This window comes from Peromyscus maniculatus, chromosome 18 (genome assembly GCF_049852395.1).
Source record: "Peromyscus maniculatus bairdii isolate BWxNUB_F1_BW_parent chromosome 18, HU_Pman_BW_mat_3.1, whole genome shotgun sequence".
NCBI lineage: Eukaryota > Metazoa > Chordata > Mammalia > Rodentia > Cricetidae > Peromyscus > Peromyscus maniculatus.
Genome location: NC_134869.1, coordinates 2,631,501 through 2,637,500, shown reverse-complemented (window position 1 = coordinate 2,637,500; position 6,000 = coordinate 2,631,501). Strand labels below are relative to the sequence as shown.

At 43.0% G+C, this 6,000-nt stretch overlaps 1 protein-coding gene across 1 annotated transcript in view; it reads left to right on the top strand.

Moving 5' to 3' along the window:
* Polr3b (RNA polymerase III subunit B) overlaps positions 1 to 6,000 on the top strand; it is a 127,641-nt gene that overhangs the window by 98,619 nt on the left and 23,022 nt on the right. The gene's annotated exons all lie outside the window — the stretch shown is intronic.

Here is a 6,000-nt window from a genome sequence, read left to right as displayed (position 1 = left end):
GTTGTCAGGTGACATGACAATTCCCTGGAGAGTGTGGCCCATGGCACCAGCTGTGCTCTTAGTAATCATTACAAAGTGGGCTGATGAAAGTCCCAAGAGTTTGTGGAGTTCTGGGATGTCTGTGTCACACCATGGTTCCTGCTGTGGTTGGTTTGTTTTGATTCAGACACATCCCAGGGTAAGAACAGTGGTTCATGGAGCTTTACATTCACTCTTGAAATGTGGACTTGTTTAGAAATAATAGAGCATTGCCTGCAAGTTGACCCATAAGTCTTCTCCAGGAGAAAACCTAGGGCTGTTTTGATTTGACGTGTATTATGTACCGCCTTTTAAGCGTGGACTTAAGCTCTTGATGTTCAAGGATCAGCATGATCCTAGAGATGGCCTGGTTGGTTTGTTGTCTGGTTTGGTTTAGTTTTTTGTTGTTGTTGTTTTGGGTGGGTTTTTTGTTGTTGTTTCTTATTTTATTTTTAAGCTGCTGTTAGGGTTTTTTTTAGTACATGTATAATACAGAAATTAGATTACATTTCTGACCCAATACCTCTTAAAATAGCCTCTCCAGTAGTTAGCAGCAACTTGGAGATTCTAGTTTCACAGAACATGAGTGTTGATCTCCGGCTCAAGCATAGTCACTTCAAAGGTAACAGGATAATTAGTAGCTAAATGAAGCAACTGGGGCAGGAAGTAGAGCATCGGTAGCTAAATGCTGTGCGTGATCAAAGAGCTCTTGAAGATTGAAGAGGATGGAGTGAGCAGGTAAGCTGGACCAAGAGAATCCATACCACAGCGTGTCCTCAAGAGAAGTGTGATGAGCAAAGACTGGTTGGCAAGAAAAGGACCACTGTAGGAAGTAGAGGGGTCATAAGTCCCTGCAGCATTACCCTCTGGACCCTCAGAAACCGAGGCTGGACTGGGCATGGTGGCACATGGGATTAATCCCAACACTTGTGGGGCAGGAGCAGGCGGATCTCTGTGATTTCAAGGCCAGCCTGGTCTACAGAGCGAGTTACAGGACAGCCAGGGCTACATAGTAAGACCCTTTCTCCAAAACAAAACTATAAACAGGAGTAAACCGACAGAGCCAGTGTTGAAGACAAAGAAGAAAGTCTTGGGTGAAGATGGTGTCTCACACAAAAGCTACTTAAAGATGAGGCCAACACACTCTGAGCACCTTTTGTAGCATTTTCGTTAATGAAATTTCCATCTGTCCACTCTGACAGTCAGTGACTCTTGGTGAAGTACATACAGACTTCCTTGGGTCTTCATTAGATCTGTTATAAATGTTGTCAGTGAGACTGGTCAGGTCAGCTGCTGGCCCAGAGAGCTTTTGATGAAGCCTATCTGGGGATACTGAGTTACTCAGTAAGGGCCTCCTCTACAACGGGTGAACTGCCTTGTGTGTCTACAGAGGAAGCTACGTCTGCTTTGGTTCTGAGTTCTGTGAGGGAGTTTTGATCTTTTCGTGTTTCTTTTTTTTTTTTTTTTTTCACTTGAGAGTGAAGCTGTGAGGATCCCGTGGTTCATATGTAATGACTTCCACAGTGGCCAGTTGAGCAGGACGGTGGCTCTGAAGTGCCGTGTGCTTATATGAGATTCGTCATCCGCTTTGTACATAAAGATACAAAGAGACGCTCACATGAGGCCTGATTGGAACCAAGTCTAGTCTGGAGCTAGACTTCAGTTTTAAAATATAAACAAGTGTATTGGGCTCTTTGACTTTTTATAAAATCTACATAGAGGGAACTCACTGAAGCCAATTTTTTAATTGGGGCCAAATAATATTTTCATATTGAGACTTTTTCCTCTGATAATGCCTTTATTAGATTTTATTCTTGGTCTTTTTTTAATTCTTTATCAAAAGATTACATTAGCCTGAGGAGTTAAGTTTCATCTCAGTGTCCAGGCAAAGTGAATTATTATATTTCTGGATATTCTTTCTGTTGTTGCTGTCCACAATGAGCAAGGAAAGAGTGGGCTCCTTTGATGTGGAGAGGAGAAAAGCAATATATCACTCTCCTGAAAGAGCATTTCTCAGTCTCTCATGTGAAAAAGGATTAGCACCTCCAACAAAGGTCCCGCAGATCACAGAACCACAGCAATGCCAAGCAGTGTTTCTAAGGAAGAACTGTATTTGAGCAAGAGTGTTTGTCCTGGCAAACAGGAGCTTTTTAATAACTGCAAATCTGAGATAATGATGTCCACTCCTTCCTGCCCCCTCCATCCTCTGGGACCAGAGAGCCAGTTAAAATGCTCTAATATCATCCGTTGTTTTGAAGTCGGGCTTGCTCTCATCGAAGTACAGCTTTTCACTTAGTAGTTCACTATATTGGTTTATTTTGTATTTGTGGACAAAACTTATAGGATAATTATCTTTGACTCTGCTCAAATAAGTCCCATTAAAAGATTGCTCTCCTCAAAGATTATTCAGTAGTCTGCTGTTGATTTACTAATGTTTGGATGGAGTGCATCTTAAAAGCTCTGCCCTTACTGTCTGGAGCATTTAAAATCCTCTGCAGTGCTCTGAAGGGTCTGTGAGGAGTAAGAAAATGTTGATTTGTGTGTGCCAGGAAATCTGAGAGCAAACTTTGTTTGTTAGACCCATTAAAGCCAGTTTTCCCAGACCTTCACTCCTGTGTTTTCTAAACTGGGTGAGTGAGCTCTCAGCCTGGAGTAGGGAGGACATGGTTGGCACCTTGTCCTCACACAGCTCTTCTGGTTGTTAAAATCCTCTGCCAGGCCACCTTCAGACACACTGGTTTGGCTCCCTGGCTGCCTGATCTGCTTGAATGCAAGTTCCTAAATGGGAGGGAAGAGGGGTGACTGACTGAAGTAATAGTGAGACCCCCAAAGATAAGGTGCATTTTCCAGCATCTCTAATACTCAGAGTCCAAAAAGAAATTCCAGCAACTGACTAGTCTTAGAAATCCAGATTTACCCACATAGACCCCTCATTGTAAGAAGCCTTTACTTAACCTGTTTTCCAAGAACAAATTCTGATCTTCTGTAACTCACTGGAGCCCTCTGCCCTTTTAGTAAATAGCCAACTAAAGCTTTGAAATTAGGGTATTTAGTGTTTTATGGCCCAGAATAAAAATCTCCAATTCTGTTTCCAAATAGTGTAGGCTCAACACATTTCATTAAGTTCTTGACACATTTAGCCATGTGTGTTTTGTAAAGTTCCTATGGTTATTGTTTTACAATAGCTGCTTCCAGAAGCATTGTAAGGGTTTCAATTAATCAGCCCTTTGTGTGCCTCAGACTATGCAAATTTATCACATAAACCATTCAACTGCTCATGGGAAAGCCGTGTAAAAACACTATTGTCTTCTAGCGCCTCCTCTCATTTAGAGTGATGTTTTAATAAGAAAGCTAATCAAGTTTTCTTATGCATTATTTATCTGTTAGCATGGAAGGAAGAGCCGAATTGAAGTTACATCAGCCAGGATATGGCCAGTGATGTGACAGATCTGGGGTGATACCACAGTTTTTGTCTTCCCTCTCTCTCCTTGGCATGATTTAAGGTGGTAGTGAGGGAAAAAAAAGGTTAATTCGATAACTGGAAAAAAAGGAAAGAAAGAAGTAACCACCTGTGTTAGCCTTCACATTTTGATTTAGCAGTTTGCATTTCTGAATGTATTAACTCCCATAGCCATGAGTTTATTAAGAACATTTCTAATTGGGACCAGTCACACCTGAGCGCATTCGGCTGTGCTTTGGCCGTGCTCAGTGCCGTCCATGTTCAGCAGCAGTCAGCACTTCCCACTGGACACTCCTGCCCTGGCCCTGGGCGGCTCTCAGGGTGAGAAGGCAGCAGCGTCTGGCTAATGTGGAATGGCCAGAACAGCAGACTGAAGGGTGCAGGTTCCAACCTCTACCGGAGGCGGGGCAGCTGGTCCTTGTGGGCTGTCCACTGCGTTGATCTCCTCTAGTTCTTCCTGCTGAGAGCAGTTAGGTTTCTTATATAATAATAATTCCTTGTATTTAGATTGAGTCTTTTCTCTAAGGATCATAAAGTTGCTCTCAAACATTAGCTCATTGGTTCTCAACGCAATTGCCTGATGAAGGAGGTGCTAATTATTCCCAATATAAAGACTAAACTACCAAGGCTCATCACTGCTCCTTCTCCAACCAAACACTGATGCCCAGATAGTATCTGTTAAACAGAAGAGCATCAGATTAAGGTCACCTGACTCCTTGTCCTCCCCGCACTGGAGGGTGTCATCTCCCCATGGTCATGAGTGTCACGAACCTGGCATCGGTCATGTAAGGAGGTGAGGACATCACCTGGATTGATCTAGGCCAGCTGCATCTGCCTGTCTGGAGTCGCCTCCTCACCACCTTACAGTACTTATCACAGTCTGTACTTAGTAATACTAAGTTGACAACCAATAGAAACCGTTTGCTAGTCGGCCCTCCATGGTGAAGTCACCTGGGAAGTGGTCCTGGAATTTAATAGATGGTTGCAGCTCTTTCTGCAGTTAGCATCTGCCCTCTTGTCTTGATGCAATTGAAGGGTATGTTTTTCTTTTCTCCTTTGGGTGGGTTGTTCGTTTGTTTGTTTGTTTGTTTGTTTGTTTGTTTGTTTGTTTGTTTGTTTTTGAGACGGTCTTGCTGAGTAGCCAGGCTGGCCTGAATTCAGAACCCTTCTGCTGCCCTGGTACTTGGATTACTGATGTGAGCTACCACACCAATTTTTTTTGGATATATTAACTCTTATCTATTTAATTTAGAGTATTCTATCACACAGATCCAACCCATTAAAACTAATAGGTCAGTTCTATTAATATGAATCATTAGAAATACATTTTAAGAAAACCAAATGATTTATAATGCTGACTGGACTTCCTCTGGACAAACCCATTCTTACATGATTTCTGGGTTGCTCTATGAAGCCATAGAAATAAAGATAGCAACTCGGTATAGGAGCCTGGCAGTGTGTGGGTCCTCTGAATGGACTAGCACCCAGTTGTAGCTTCCCTGGACTCAGTGAGTTCTTTACGCCTGTGTCGGTGCTGATGGAGTAATATTCTCTCGGCAGGGCATCTGCTCTTAACTTTCCCAGCTTGTTTCTTCATTGATTTGTGTTTGCTAAGAGTCCTGTGATACAGTCTGTGGCCTAATTCCCAGTTGCCCCCAGTGAATGCATCAAAGTTCTTGAGCAGAATGTATTTGCATTTTGCTACCAGGAGGCTGTGCTGTAAACAGTGGAGTTGAGACATCGGCATGAGCCGGGGGTGAAGTTTTATTTTAAAATCTAAAATGCTGTGTAAGCTTTTAAGGTATGAATCAGTAATCGTTTCCCAACAGCTCCCATTAGCCATGCTTTATTTGCAGTCCATCTCTTTACAGGGACCCGGGAGAGGGGCGGGGGGATCAGCATACTCAAGCACCATTTGCATTTTAAGCCAGTGTTCAAGGGAAGTGGCCACAACTTTGAAAAGTTCTTAATACTGGCGTGGACTTTATGCCCGTGTTCCTCTATGAAACACACTTTTAGTGTTTCCTTGGAAGAAAAGAAAAACCTTCACAGTGTGTTGAAGATCTGATACTTCTGAACCAGAGAAATACGGAAGGAAAGAGAAGGGGGGAAACGTGTGTTTCTAAGATGGAGAATGTTCTTTACCCCTGGTGGACTCAGTAAAATGCAAACTTAAAAAATCATCTGTCTAATTGGAGATTCAAGATCCTCAAATTCTGTCTAAATATTTTGTTTTAACTTCTAAGCTCATTATGGCCCCTTTGTGCTCCCGCGTATTACAATCCGTCAGCTCTGACTGGTCTCATAAGCACGGTCAGCAGAGCAGAATAAGTTAATTATTTACTTGTGGTACTAGTGCTCCCGTCTAATGAAACGCACAGCTGTGTTGGATCTGCAGTTGGATGTGTGGCTCCCATTGTTCTGCGAGTCAGCAGAGGGTAGAAGCCGCCGTGATGGAGAGCCCTCGCCTCTCTCCGCTGTTCTGGCTTTCTGTGTCGATTTCATGGGTCTTTTATCATTCA